Consider the following 16,860-nt stretch of genomic DNA (forward strand, 5'->3'; position numbering starts at 1 on the left):
TCACGTGTCACGCTGGTAAATGCCAAACGATGCCTCACTTGGTGTAAGGAATGTAAACATAGGATGATTGAACAGTGGAATTGTTTTGTGTGGCACTATCACAGCACAGGCCTACATTGATGTTTTAAGCACCTTCTTGCTTCCCACTGTCGAACAGCAATTCGGGGATGGTGATTGAGCACATGTTCATAATGCAGCATCTGTTCATAATGCACGGCCTGTGATGGAGCGGTTGCATGACAATAACATCCCTGTAATAGACTGGGCTGCACAGAGTCCTGATCTGAATCCTATAGAACACCTTTGGAATGATTTGGAATGCCAACTTCATGCCAGGCCTCACAGACCGACATCGATACCTCTCCTCAGTACAACACTTCATGAAGAATCGGCTGCCATTCCCCAAGAAACCTTCCAGCACCTGATTGAACATATGCCTGCGAGAGTGGAAGCTGTCATCAAGGCTAATGATGGGTCAACACCATATTGAATTCCAGCATTACCAATGGAGGGCACCACGAACTTGTAAGTCATTTTCAGTCAGGTGTTTGAATGTTTTTGATCACATAGTCTATATGTGATCTACTTTATAGACGAGCCACACTGTCCTTAAATTCTCCTAATAAACCAAAGTCAGCCATTTGCCTTCCCTAGTACCCTCCTTACATGCTTGTTCCATTTCATGTCACTTTGCAACATTCCACCAAGATATTTAACTAATGTGACTGTGACAAGAAGCATATCACTAATATTGTATTTGAACATTATAGGTCCAGTTTTCCTACTCATCTGATTTAACTTAGATTTTTATACAGTTGGAGCAAGCTGCCATTCATCATATCAAATAGAAATTCTGTTAAGTCATGCTGTATCCTTCTACAAGTCACTCAGTGACAATACTTTCCCATATACCACAGTCTCATTAGCAAGCAGATGCAGATTGCTGGTCACCATATCTGTCAGATCATTCATGTGTGCAGAGGCACTCCTGACGATACCCTTATTGCTGATTAACAGTTGTCGTTGAGGTCAGCATACTGTATTCTAACATAGAAATGAAATGAGTGCTTTAGATGTTTTGTCAAGCTGGAAACCCTCGTCTCAGTTGAGCAGGTTGTCTACTAATTGTATTTATTTAGCTTCCTAGACCAATTAATCACAGTAGTCTGAGACTGCAGGTAGTATCGTGACTTCCCCATAATCCATGGAGTGGCTTGTGGACAGTCTTTAACGAAGTAACATATCCTCTCTGAGAGAACTGTGTGTTGTAATTTGCAGAGCATTCCCAGGTGGCGATTCTTTGTGCAGACAGAGGTAAAGCCACTGTTTTGCTGCCAAGAGATGTCTTCATAAAGATGGTGTAAAATTTACTTGAGGACACAGTATGTTGTAAGACTGATACGGACGACCCACAACCCTTGATCAAAAGAAGCTGCTTCATGTGTGAACTATAAAAAATTTTGAAACTTGACCAGTCTGATTTGCTAGTTAGCTTTGATATCATCTCCTTCTTTATTAAACTAGCTTTTGTTGTTCTCTGTCATTGATTAGCTGCAAGTTTGAGGAAGACTTAACAGCATAATTTAAGCATACACTTACCTCCACTTATTTTTTATTTCATAACAAACATGTTGAACAGATTAATAGTGTCACCAAGGATAGGCCTCTCTCACCACAGCAACAAATTTTATTTATGATGGATTTAGAAAGAAAAGCACTAAATTCTGAAGTTTTAAAACTGATAGTGTTCTGGAAATATGTTGATGATGAGACATTCAGTGTCTGGCTCCATGATGATGACATATTGATAGAATTTCTTGAGAATCTAAATCCCAGTCATGAAAGTGCCAGATTTACCTTGTAAACAGAAATGCATGACTGTTTACGCATTAGTTCAACTTAAGGAGAATGGGTTTTCAGGGCACTGCATGTACAGTAAACCCAACCACACCGATTTATGATTCCAGATATTTAGCTACCACCACTCTTCACAAACTATGAGTCTACTTAAAACTTTAGTACATAGGGCCCATGTAGTATCAAAAACTTAACAGTTTACCAGAGTAACAGGTGCTATTTGATAAGGTATTCAGTAAAAATGGATATTCATAATATCAGATTAAGAGAGAATTGTGAGCAAAAATGCTAAACCAACCAAAGAAAGAACAAGATGAAAGAGATGTAAAGTCTGTGGCTTTTCTACTGTTGTTTTTGTTGGAGGCCTCGACTTTCTTTCACTCCATGCTTTAGCTATTGTTTGAACTTCTGTTTGGTTTGCTGGATTAAACTACAAAAGGAACCAAGTTTAATGCAAGAGTTCTTTCCATTAATTATCATCTCATTCACAGTCCACTGTAATGGACAATATAGAAGGTGTAGATGATTCCTCATATCAGTATCTGTTGTTATATATTTTTTTCTAGCTGTTATTCTTTGGTAAATATAATGAACTAAATATAAATATTAAACAAGCAATGGTACATAAACAATGGCTACTTACCAAAAGTGATAAAGCATTATCATCCTCAAGGTAGTGAATTTCCTACGTTAATTAATATAACAGGAAAGTGTACATAGTCATATATTGGGTTTCCTGCTAGCTTTAATCTAATGCAATCATACTTCTCATCCTATTAATAGGGATCATCAGTTCTTAAATATAGATGATCAGATGTAGCTAATGAGACAGGTTTTTAATTTTTGTGGGAACTGCAAAGGTTACATTTTCTTGGTTTATGTCAGCTGGCAGTATGTTAGAAAGATTTCCTCTAGAATATAAAACCCCACACTACACTTCAGACAAGATGTTCATATAATTCTCAGGTTATCAAAAGCAGAGTTTTTATAGCAAGTCACTAGTTATTTGAAGGACTAAATGTTTTGGAAAGTGGATCTAAAAGTTAAAAGAGCGCTTAAGAAGTCTGCAAAATGTGTGATCACCCAGTTCATACAATATTCTTTTTGAAAAATGGAACAGTATCAACAATATAAGGGAAATAATGGATTGTTACTCACCACGAAGGTGACATGTTTAGTTGCAGACGGACACAGCGAAAAGACTGTTACACATTTAGCTTTTGGCCAAAGCTTTCTTCAGAAAAGGAAAACACACACACACACACACACACACACACACACACACACACACACACACACACACACAATATCACCAGCAGCTTAGGCTAAAATGCAACTGTCATGTTGGACGGAAACAGCAATCTTGAGGGCATGGGGAAGGAGAAAAGATAGCATAGTATGGGTGGGGGAAGAGAAGAGCATTGTCTGGTGGAGTGTGCAGGGAATAGATAGAGGCATGACAAGACTGCCAACAGATGTAGTGTTGGGAGGCTGTGGGACAGGGAGAGGTGGGGCAGCAAGTGGAAAAGGATAGGAGGACAGAGGGGAGTGATGGGTGAGTGTGTTTGCAGAGGGCAGCCAGCACACAATGAATGGGAGGTGGTGATAGCACTGGGGGGCTGGGGGGTGAAGACTGTTGCGTGGAGGGTGTGCGGATAGTGGGTTATCATAGGTTGATGCCGAGATAATTTCAGGAATGAAGAGTGTGTTGTGAATGTGACTCCCATCTGCACTGTTCAGAAAAGCTGGTGATGGAGGGGAGAATCCTGATGGTCTGGGTTGTGAAGCAGCCACTGAAATCAAGCACATTATGTTTCAGCTATACGTTGTACCGTAGGGTGGCGTACCTTGCTTTTGGGCAGAGTTTGGCTGTGGGCATTCAGCCTAGTGCACGGTTGGTTGGTAGTCATACCAATATAAAAAGCTTTAAAATGATTGCAGCAGAGCTGGTATATGGTGTGGCTTCTTTCACATGTGGATCAGCCTCTGAAAGGGTAAGATAAACTTGTGAAAGGACTGTAATAGCAAGTGCTGGATGGGTGGGTTGGGAAAGTCTTGCACATGGGTCTCCAACGGGAATACAATCCCTCTAACAAGGGGTTGAGATTAGGAGTGGCATAGGGATGGGCTAGGATGTTGGGAAGGTTAGATGGGCACCACTTTAAGTAAGGAAGAGTGGAAAGAGGCTGGATATCCTTCATTTCAGGTCATGATGATTCATAATGTAGGCCTGATGAAGGATGTGGTTTAGTTTTCCTAGTCCAAGGTGGTATTTGATGATGAAGGGGCACTCCTTTGTAGCTAGTTCATGGGGGTGATGGGAGGATTGGGGGTGTTTGAGGAAATCACATGGGATATCTGTCTGCAGACTACATCTGGAGGACAGTGTCTGTATATGAAGGCTTTGGTAAGAGCTTCAGCATAATCAGCAAGGAAGTTCTCGTTACTGCAGTTACCCCATCCCTGGATGGCCAGGTTGTATGGAGGGACTTCTTTTGGTGTGGGAGGGATAGCATCTGTCGAAATGCAGGTACTGTTGGTGGGCGGTGGGTTTAATGTCAGAGGTGTGGTTGGAACCATTAGAGAGGAGGGGATCAACATCCAGGAAGGTGACATTGCTGTGTTTAAGAGGACTGGCTGACACAAATGAGAGAGGAAGTGTTGAGGTTGTGAAGGAATGGGAATAACGTGTCTTGTGCCTGAGTCCAGTCATGAAAATATCATCTATGCACCTGAACCAACAAGGGTTGAGCATTTTGAGAAGCGAGGAAGGCCTCCTCTAGATGGCCCATAAACAGGTTGGCATAGGAGGGTGCCATGTGGGTGTCCACGGCTGTGCCATGGAATTGTTTGTATACTGTCACTTCAGAGGAGAAGTAGTTGTGAGATACAATAAAATTAGTAAGGTGTATGAGGAATGAGATAGTGGGTCTGAAGTACATTGGTAAAGGTAACATTCAGTAGTGACAAGACCGTATGTGTGAGGGATGTTGGAGTATAGGAAAGTGGCATCAACAGTGGCGAGTAGGGATCCAGGAGGTCATGGGGTGGGAATGGTTGTGAGTTGCTGAAGAAAATGGTTGGTATCTTTGACATTGGAGGCTAGGTTGTGGACAATTAGTTGGAGGTGTTGATCAGTGAGAGCAGAAATTCTTTCTGTGGGGACACAATAACTAGCTACAATGGGGTGTCCAGGATTGTTGGTTTTTTGCATTTTGGGGAGCATGTAGAAGTTGTACATGTGGATTGTCGTAGGGGTGGGGAGGTAAATGGATTCAGGGGAGAAGTTCTGGGAAGGGCATAAGGCTTTAAGTCATTTTTTTTTGGAGGTCATGTTAGACTTATGGGCTGGGATCACTCTGGCAGAGTTTATAGGTGGAGGTCTTCTGCCAGGTAGTCGCTGTGATTCATAATGACATTGGTGCCACTTTTGTCTTAAGGTATGATGATTAGATCATGATTTGTTTTGAGGTAATCTAAGCCTGTCCTTTCTTTTGCTGAATGGTTGCTGTTCATAGAAGGGACCTGGGGGAGGATGGTGAGGAAAGGTGAAGGTAAGGAATTAATGGCAGGTGACCAGAAGGTGGTTACGTGAGAGGGGAGGAAGGATTATAGTTGCGTGGTGGTATGGACTAGGAGAGGCAGGGTTCAGTGTTGGGATTAGGTTGGTTGTGGTTGGAAGAATTGGTGGCAAAGAAGTGTTTCCATTGCAGGGATTGGGAGGAGGAGAGTAGGTCTTTGACAAGTCTAGCATGGTTAAATTTGGCTGTAGGTCTAAAGGTGAGGATTTGGATAGGACTGAAACTTCTCTGGAGCTGAGGATTTTGGTGGAAAGGTTAACAAAACTGTTAGGGAATGTTTCAACTCTGGATTTGGTGGATTGTTGGTAGGGAGTTTTGGGGATGTCACTAGTTGAAAAGGTCAACCAGGCCAGGCCTAGGTGCAATGAGGAGTTGACGAGAAGGAACACTTTGAATTGGATTAGGGTTTGGATAGTGGTGCCCTGAGGTGGCGGTAGGATGTCAGTGGGTTGGACAACTTATGGAGGTTCTATCTGGAATGCTCCTTAAGATGCTGAAGAGTAAAGAATTTGATTTCAGAGCTGTGATGTATTTGGTAGGCATTGCACAGTAGCAATATCTTGCGGAAAGAGTGGAGGTGCTTCTGGGATGCCTGTGCCATGGAGATGTGTTTTTGCAACACCAGGTTTGTGACAGGACAGGCAGAATATGAGTTGGTGAAAGTCATTGTGATAGAAGAATGGGATGCAAAGAAAGGAATTTTTATAGCTATGCCATTGGAGGGCAACGGGGGGGGGGGGGGGGGGGGGGGGAATTCCATGGTTTAGACAGCATTTAAAGAACAGGATATGGGACTGGACTTCAGCCAGGGAAAGGGATACTTTCCTGATCTGGTGCAGAAAGATGGAAGAGGAGTCCATTATGGCAGGGGCGGCATAGTGGAAATGATGCGGAAATGGGCAAATGAAGGTGTTATATGGTTGTGGGGAAGCTGAATAACAGAAAAGATGTGTAAAAATATGTAAAGACATGCAAAAATGAGCACAAATATATAAAATTATGCACAAATATGTAAAAATTTGAAAAAGTGTGCAAATTTCATAAAAATACGCACAAATACTTAAGAAATGTCAAAAAAGTGGGAGAAAAGGAATTGATGAGGTATGTAGGTATGCGTGTGGATAAGGGAGGATGGGGGAGGAAGGGGGGATTCATTAGGTCGAGGTTCACAAGTTTGTGTGAAAAACAAAATGCGAAAATAACCGAGGATGAGGGAAGGAACAGGATCAACAGGAATAATAATAATAATAGTAATAATAATAATAATAATAATAATGACTTAGAAGATACAAAAAAAAGTGAAAATAGAAGGAAACAAAACCAAACATTCAACACAAACCAAAAGAAATTTTACCAGACAATAGATAACACACACATTAAAATAGACAATCCACCAAACAAAACAGACATGGAACACTTCTGGAGCATCCCACGTCCGGCCATCCTGATTTAGGTTTTCCGTGATTTCCCTAAATCACTCCAGGCAAATGCCGGGATGGTTCCTCTGAAAGGGCACGGCCGACTTCCTTCCCAATCCTTCCCTAATCTGATGAGACCAATGACCACGCTGTCTGGTCTCCTTCCCCAAACCAACCAACCAACCAACTTCTGGAGCAACATATGGTCAAACCACGGACAGCATAACAGGCATGCACGGTGGATACAAGCAGAAACAGACGCATACAAGATGACACCACAAATGCCTGAAGTGATAATTTTGCAACATGAAGTCACCCAAGCAATTAATTCTACTCACAATTGGAAAGCCCCTGAAAAGATAAAATAGCAAATTTGTGGCTAAAGAAGTTCACCTCAACACATTCACATTTAACTAAATTATTTAACAGTTACATTGCAGACTCATACACATTCCCTGATACACTTACACATGGAATAACTTATCTGAAACCTAAAGATCAAGCAGACACAGCAAACCCAGCTAAATATCGCCGCATAACATGCCTACCAATAATATACAAAATATTAACTTCAGTAATTACACAGAAATTGATGACACATACAACACACAACAAAATTATAAATGAAGAACAAAAAGGCTGTTGCAAAGGAGCATGCAGATGTAAAGAGCAACTGATAATAGATGCAGAGGTGACATATCAAGCTAAAACTAAACAAAGGTCGCTACACTACGCATACATTGATTACCAAAAAGCTTTTGATAGTGTACCCCACTCATGGTTACTACAAATATTGGAAATATACAAAGTAGATCCTAAATTGATACAGTTACTAAACATAGTAATGAAAAATTGGAAAACCACACTTAATATCCAAACAAATTCAAATAATATCACATCACAGCCAATACAGATTAAGCGTGGAATATACCAAGGAGACTCATTAAGTCCTTTCTGGTTCTGCTTTGCTCTGAACCCACTATCCAACATGCTAAATAATACAAATTATGGATACAATATTACTGGAACATACCAACACAAAATCACACATTTGCTATACATGGATGATCTAAAACTGCTGGCAGCATCAAATCAGCAACTCAACCTATTACTAAAGATAACAGAAGTACTCAGCAATGATATAAATATGGCTTTTGGAACAGACAAATGTAAGAAAAATAGCATAGTCAAGAGAAAGCACTCTAAACAAGAAGATTACGTATTGGATAACCGCAGCGACTGCATAGAACAGCATAGAAGCAATGGAAAAAACAGATGCCTATAAATATCTAGGATACCGACAAAAACTAGGAATAGATAATAGAAATATTAAAGAAGAACTAAAAAAAAATATAGCCAAAGACTAACAAAAATACTGAAAACAGAATTGACAGCAAGAAACAAGACAAAAGCTATAAATACTTATGCTATACCAATATTGACCTACTCATTTGGAGTAGTGAAATGGAGTAATACAGACCTAGAAGCACTCAATAAACTTACACGATCACAATGCCACAAATATAGAATACATCACATACATTCAGCAACAGAAAGATTCACATTAAGCAGAAAGGAAGGACGAAGGGGATTTATCGGCATAAAAAACCTACATTATGGACAGGTAGACAATTTAAGAAAATTCTTTCTAGAACGAGCAGAAACCAGCAAAATACACAAAGCAATCACTCATATAAATACATCGGATACACCACTGCAATTTCATAACTACTTCTACAACCCTTTAGATCACATAACATCAACAGATACGAAGAAAGTAAATTGGAAAAAGAAAACACTACATGGCAAGCACCCGTATCATCTAACACAGCCACACATCGATCAAGGCGCATCCAACACATGGCTAAGAAAAGGCAATATATACAGTAAGATGGAAGGATTCATGATTGCAGTACAGGATCAAACAATAAACACCAGATATTACAGCAAGCATATTATTAAAGATCCCAATACCACAACAGATAAATGCAGACTTTGCAAACAACAAATCGAAACAGTAGATCACATCACAAGCGGTTGTACAATACTAGCAAATACAGAATACCCCAGAAGACATGACAATGTAGCAAAAATAATACATCAACAACTTGCCATATAACATAAACTAATAAAACAACACATTCCCACATACAAGTATGCACCACAAAATGTACTGGAGAATGATGAATACAAATTATACTGGAACAGAACCATGATAACAGATAAAACACCACCACATAACAAACCTGACATCATACTCACCAATAAAAAGAAGAAATTAACACAACTAATCGAAATATCCATACCCAATACAATAAATATACAGAAGAAAACAGGAGAAAAAATTGAAAAATACATCCAACTGGCTGAGGAAGTCAAGGACATGTGGCATCAGGATAAAGTTGACATTATACCAATTATACTATCGACTACAGGAGTAATACCACACAATATCCACCAGTACATCAACGCAATACAGCTACATCCAAACTTATATATACAACTACAGAAATCCGTAATTATTGATACATGTTCAATTACCCGAAAGTTCCTAAATGCAATGTAACATATACCGTACAGTTAAAAGGAAGTCACGCTTGATCAAGGTCTGTGTCACTTTCCATTTTTGACCAGACATAACGTCTGAGAAAAGAAAGAATAATAATAATAATAGCTGTTGGGAAATATTTGGTGCATGAGATGCTACACCAACAATCCATGGTCATGTAGCCATATGTTGTGTGTGGATGAGATTGTTGATGCAACGAGGCTTGGAAATGAATGCGTGTGTGATTTGGAATGCAATGAATAAACACAGGAAAGAAGAGAGAGAATCGATGCTGAGAAGAGTGATGCTTTAGAGAATAGTAACAAAGGAAAAAATCACAGAGTTATGGGTTGGAAGAAAAGCTGTTAGGCAAAATCAAATAATCGGAAATCTAGATTGGAGTATCAACAATATAAGGAAAAGGAAATATTGCTAATAATCATTGAGATGACATGCTGAGTTCCAGAAAAGCATAACAAAAAACTGTTACACATTTAGCTTTCGGCGAAAGCCCTCGTCAGAAAAGGAAACGGAAACGCACGTAAGTGCGTGCGCATGCACACACACGCGCGCGCGCGCGCACACACACACACACACACACACACACACACACACACACACACACACACACATACTCACTCACTCACTCACTTTTCATTCATACAAGCAAGCACACTTGATCCACACATGACCACCATCGCCAGCAGCTTGGTCCAGCATGCAATTCTCATGTTGAACGAAAGTAGCAGTCTGCAGGGGGAGTGGAAGGGAAGGGATAGCAGGGTACAGTTGGGAGAGAGAAGAGCACAGTCTGGCAGAGCTCGCAGGGACTAGATAGAGGCATGATGAGACTGCCACCAGGTGCAGCATCAGGAGGGCTTGCAGCAGGGTGGCATGGAGGGGAGGAGAGGGGAGGGGGAATGAGGAGTGGAAAAAGAGGAAAGCAGGGAAGGGGAAATATGAGTGGTTGCGTTGGCACAGTGCGGTACACAGTGAGGGTGAGGGCCATAAATAGGGAGGAGGTATTGGGACAGAGGGGACAGAAACTGTTGGTTGGAGGTTTTGGGGACAGAAGGTTATCGTAGGTTGAGGCTGGGAAAATTTTGGGAGTGGATAATGTGTTGTAAGGACAACTCCCCTCTGTGAAGTTCAGGAAGGCTAGTGGTGGAGGGAGGGATCCTGATGGCCTAGATTGTCAAGCAGCCATTAGAATCAAGCATGTTACATCCAGCTGCATGATGTGCCACAAAGTGGTCTACTTTGCTCATAGGCCTCACCTTAAGCCCTCATCTTTAACCATGGTGGCAAAGACCTAATCTCCTTTTCCTGATTCCTGCAATGGAGACACTTCTCGGCCACGAATCCCTCTAACCACAGCCAACCTAATCCCAACGTTGAACCGTGCCTCCTCCAATTGATATCACCATCCAACCATGATCCTCCCTCCACCCCACCCCCTCCCAACTACCCATCCCCTGGTCACCTTCCAGGAATTCCTTATTCCAATTTTGCCTCACTATCTTTCCCCAGGGCCCTTCCTAACAACATTACGCTTTCAGCAGAAGAAAGGACAGCCATACACAACCTCAAAACAAATCCTAACTAATCATCCCACCTGTGGACAAATATTCCACCACTGTCATTGACAATAATAGTGACTCTGCCTATAATCTGACTCCTCCGCCTATAAACTCTGGCAGAGTGTTCCCATCCCAGAAATTTTATGTAACATCCAACTCCTGCTTAAAGCCTTAGACCTTTCCACAACTTCTCCCTTGAATCCATTTCCCTTCCCACTCCTATAACACCCCGCACACCGATCATCTACATCTACATCTACATATATACTCCGCTAGCCACCCAAGCGGTGTGTGGCGGAGGAGACAATTTGCGCCAAGGTCATATCCCCCCCTCCCTCCATCCCCCTCCCCCGTCTGTCCCACTTGCAGATTGCTCGATGGAAAAACAACTGTCTGAATGCCTCAGTACGAGCTCTAATTTCCTTTATCTTTGAATGGGGATCATTATGTGATTGGTAATCTTTGGCAAAGATCGGATTTCGGAACTTAGTGAGCAGTCCCTTCCTTTTAGCACGTCGTTTATCTGCAAGTGTGTCCCACTTCAGACTTTTTATGAGATTTGTAAAACTCTTGCAATGGCTGAATGTAGCAGCCACGAATCTTGCCGCTCTTTTTTGGACCTTCTCAAGCTCTTGAATCAGACCGAACTGGTAAGGGTCTCATACAGATGAACAATACTCAAAGACTGGACGAACTAACGTATTGTAAGCAATTTCCTTTGTTGAAGGACTGCATCGCTTCACAATTCTACCAATAAATCGCAATCTAGAGTTCACTTTGCCCATTACTTATGTCATCCGATCATTCCATTTGATATCATTTTGAATAGTCACACCCAGATACTTGACAGATGTTACTGCTTCCAAAGACTGGGCATTTGTTTTGTACTTGTACATTAATGGGGATTTTTGCCTTCTTATGCGCAGTAGGTTACACTTACTTGTATTGAGAGATAACTGCTAGTCATTACATCACACATTTGTTTTCTATAAATCCTCATTGATTTGTTCACAACTTTCGTGTGATACTACTTTCCTGTAGACTACAGCATCATCAGCAAACAGTCTAATGTCACTGCCAATACCACCAACCAGATCGTTTATGTAAATTGTAAAAATCAGCGGACCTATTATCTGCCCTGGGGCACTCCTGAAGTTATGCTCATTTCTGTTGAAGCCACCCTATTCAGGATGACATACTGCTCCCTGTCTGTTAGAAAACTTTCTATCCAACCGCATATGTCATCAGATAGACTGTAAGTGCGCACTTTTTGGAGCAAGCGACAGTGCGGAAATGAGTCAAACGCCTTTCGAAAGTCGAGAAAATGGCATCAACCTTGGAGCCGGTGTCTAGAGCCTGTTGCATATCATGCACAAAGAGGGCCAGCTGTGTCTCACATGACCACTGTTTCCTAAAACTGTGCTGGTTTCTCCAGATGAGCTTCTCAGAGTCTAGAAAGGTCATTATGTCTGAACACAAAATATGTTTCATGATTCTACAACAAATAGATGTCAGTGAAATTGGCCAGTAATTATGTGCATCCAATTTTCTACCCTTTTTATAGATTGCTAAAACCTTGACCTTCTTCCAGTCCCGTGGAACTTTCTGCTGTTCCAATGATCTCTGATAGATGATGGATAAGAATGGTGCTATATTTGTAGGATAGTCAACATATAATCTTATGAGGATACTGTCTGGGCCAGATGCATTCCTGGCATCTAAGGATCTTAACTGTTTTACAATCTCGGATACCCTAAACACTATGTCGGCCATCCTTGTGTTTGTTCGATAATTGAAAGGGGGAATGGTGCTGCAGTCCTCTACCATAAATGAGTTTTTGAAAGCTAGGTTTAGAATTTTGGCCTTCTGTTTATCATCATCTGTTACATTACCCATACTGTCAGCAAGAAAAGGTACCTTCTACAAATTCCCCTCCCCCAATCCTGGACACCGGACTGTCACTGGTTATTGTGCCCCCCACTGAAAGAATTTTCGCTCTCATTGACCAACAGCTCCAACCAATTGCCCATAATCTTGCCTCTCACATCAAAGATACCAATCACTTTCTTCACCGGTTCTCCACCATCCCCACCCCCTTTACCTCCTGGATCCCTACTTGTCACTGTTGACACCCCATCCCTGTAAATCAACATCCCTTGTGCCCATGGTCTAGCTGCTAGTGAACACTATATTTCCCAACAGACTCCACTACCTTTCCGAACAGATTCTAAACCCATTACTTATTTCACAAACACATTACTAACATCACCCTAACTCACAACTACTAATGCTTTGAGGGGAAGTTATATAACCAAATGCTTGGCACAGCCATGGGGAACCCCATGGCACTCTCATGGCAGCCTCCATAGCCAACATGTTTATGGATCATCTAGAGGAGACCTTCCTATCCTCTCAGAACGTCGAACTCCTAGTCTGATTCAGGCCCAGTGACGATACCTTCATAGTCTGGACTAAGGGCTGAGACACTCTGTCCTCATTCCTTCACTTCCTCAACACCTTCTCTCCCATTTGTGTCAGCTGGTCCTCCTCAAACCAGCATGCTACGTTCCTGGATGTTGACCTCCTCCTCTCGCTTGATCCATATCTCTGTGCACATTAAACCCACTGATTACCAACAGCAACTGCATTTCAATAATGGTCATCCCTTCCACAACAAAAAATCCCTCCATACTGTCTGGTCACCCGGGGACAGCGTATGTGCAGTGACGAGAACTTTCTTGCTCATTGTTCTGGAAGTCTTACCAAGGCCTTCACAAACAGACAGTCTGCCAGACCTAGTCCACAAACAGATCTCCTGTGCCATTTCCTCACACAGTCTCAATCCTCCCACCACCCCCAAGAACTAGCTACAAAGGAGAACCCCCTTCATCACCCAATAACACCCTGGACTAGAACAACTGAACCACATTCTTTGTCAGGGCTTGGATTACCAATTATCAGGGCTTGGATTACCAATTATCATGCCCTGAAATGAAGGACATCCAGCCCAAAATCCTTCCCACGTCTCCTTCCTTAAAGTGTTCCTGGTGCCCACCTAACTTCCACAACATCCTAGCCTATCCCTGTGTCAATCGCCAACCCCAACCCCTTGCCAGAGGGATCGTATTTCCATGGGAGACCCACATGCAAGACCTGCCCAACCCACCCACCCAGCACTTACTATTTCAATCCTGTCCCAGGCGTAACCTACCCCATCAGAAGCGGAGCCACCTGTGAAAGGAGCCACGTCATATACCAGTTCTGCTGCCATCATTGCACAGATTCTTGAATTGATATGATTACCAACCAGCTGTCCACCAGAATGACCACCCACCACCAAACTTTGGCCAAGAGCAAAATAGACCATCCTATGGCACAACGTACAGATGAACATAACATGCTTGATTTTAGTGGTGGCTTCAAACCTGGGCCATATGGACCCTCCCCTGTACCACTAGCTTTCCTGAACTGTGCAGATGGGAGTTATCCTTGCAACACATTCTCTGCTTCCAAAATAATCCCAGCATCAACCTTCAACCTACTAGCCCCCCCCCCTTTCCCCCCCCCTTCCCCCCCCCCCCCCCACTGTCCACCCAACAGTTTCTTCCCCTCCCCCCTTGTGCTATCACCTCCTCCTATTCATGACCCCTCACCCTCATTGTGTGCCAGCCTGTGCCAACACACTCACCCGTCTTTCATCTTCCCTGCTCTTCTCCTTTTTCACTTCTCATTCTTCCTCCCTCCCCTCCTTACCACCATGCTGCACATCTCCTGACACTGTGGCTGGTGGCAATTTTGTCATGCCTCCATCTGGTCCCTGCTCACTCCTCCAGACAGCACTCTTCTCTGTCCCCACTTGTACCCTGCTGCCTCTGCCCCTCCCCCACCCCTCCAAATTGCTGCTTCTGTTTAACATGACAGTTGCATTCCAGTCCTTTCCTTTTCTAAAGCTAAATGTGTAACTGTCTTTTCGTTATGCATGTCTGCAACTCAGTGTCTCATTTTTATGGAGAGTAGCAATCGATCCTTTTCCTTATGTTGTCATTATACTTTTTGCTAATTTGCTAATTACTTACTTTATTTCAACTGCAGTGCAGAACATAATTCCATAATCAGTAGAGTGCAAAAATTATAAATAAACTAGTGGTCTTGAATTCATCACAATGAGATATACTTCCACATACAAAACATGCTACAGTTTTAATCTTGCAGGAAGGTGGAAGTTTCATGGCAGTGCAAACTTCTGTTTGGAAACAACCCTTAAGATGATATTGTTTGTCCAGGAATGCATGTCCAGAGAAGTATGCAGGAGAGCTTTTATGAGGTTTGCAAAATGGTAAATAGCACTGACAAAATTGTAGCTCTTAGTTTTGTTGATAGTTCAGTTGGTAAGATCATTGTCCATTAAAGGCAATGAACTGAGTTTGAAGTCCCAGTCCAGCACACAGTGTTACTCTGTTGAGAAGAGTCACAATTATGGACATTCTATTGGAGAAATATTCATTCTGCATGCCACACCAAGTTTATGGGTTAGTTTGTTTTGATGTTGATGTCATTTTACCCTATTATTCAGGAGGATGGCAAGGAATTCTGCAGACAGTGTTTCATTTAATCCCTAGTTATTAATTTGTATTTATGCACCCAGCAAGTCATTTTTACTTGTTGGAAATTGTGTAATATGTATATGTGAGATCAGTTCTTAAAACTTTTCACTGTGAAACAGTTAAGGCCTGTGCAATAATCATTTTCCTGTGTCTTGAGTGGTTGTATTTGGAATCTTGGATACTATGTTTGTGAAACCAGCAAATATTACAGTTTTTGAACAAAACTTTAAAATAACTAGGTCAGTTGTGTACATTAGAAGAGGAGTGAATATAGAAGTAAACCTTGCGGTACTGCATTTTTTAATGTTCTCTTCCCTGTCTGTCTGTCTGTTTGTCTGTGTCTGTCCAACTGTTGACAAGCATTTTCTCATAAATGGCTAGAAGTATCATGTTGAAATGAATGCCACATCATAAGGTCTGTGGTTCCTTAGCAGTGTAAAATGTTGAAGCTTCTAAATCAGTGCCATCAAAAGATAACATGCATGCCACATATTTTGATACTTGCAAATTCACTCATCACAGCTGTTCCTCCTGTTGACCTAGATCAAGAAGCAAGGTTTCACAGCAAAAAAAATTGTCAATCTGTAGTTAGTCATATAATATGAAAAATGTATTTATTTTGTCATTTGTTATCCTGCTAATTAAAACATGCTTAGAAGCCTTGGGATTCTCGGGACCAATATCTTGTGTGTCAGCATTGATTATAGCCAAAAATGATTGAGATTCTCAATTCTCCGGATCTATGAACTGTCTATATACATAATTAAGTTTGTGTGTAACCCTCAGAGTATGAGACCTACTTGCACCAGGACAATTATTTTACTCCTATGTTATTGTTTGTGTGACTTCTGTTCTTCACACAACAAACAGTCTGTCAAGGCTATCAAAAATATTTTTGTAATCTGTGTAGGAGTTGAGACTTTGAAATAATTCCCTATTGTTGGTGAGTGCAGTTTTTGTTGGAGCAAATATAATGCAGTTTGTAGACTTTGTAACTTACAATGTTTGTTGATTGTTAGTAAGTAATCATTGAATTTTGTGGTCAACAAATTAAGCATGTTGGTATTTCTGCCACAGCTACTGTCTGGCCTCATTGGTTTTGTTTCTAGATGTATAATTGTTTTGTTCTTCTGATGGTTTACATTTGATTGTAGGACACATTTCATTCTTTTTATAAGAGACTTGACAGTTCTGGTGATGAAGGATTTTCAACTATTGATTGCAGTCTGACTTCTGAATTAGATCATTGCAACCTAATGTGTTATAAACCAT

The 16,860-nt window shown here is 41.5% G+C and overlaps 1 protein-coding gene across 4 annotated transcripts in view; it reads left to right on the top strand.

Annotated features, from left to right (window-relative positions):
• The window catches only part of LOC126259245 (C-1-tetrahydrofolate synthase, cytoplasmic), a 170,769-nt gene that overhangs the window by 46,694 nt on the left and 107,215 nt on the right, over positions 1-16,860 (top strand). The window lies entirely within an intron of this gene.

The sequence above is a fragment of the Schistocerca nitens genome, chromosome 5, assembly GCF_023898315.1.
Source record: "Schistocerca nitens isolate TAMUIC-IGC-003100 chromosome 5, iqSchNite1.1, whole genome shotgun sequence".
NCBI classification, from domain to species: Eukaryota; Metazoa; Arthropoda; class Insecta; order Orthoptera; family Acrididae; genus Schistocerca; species Schistocerca nitens.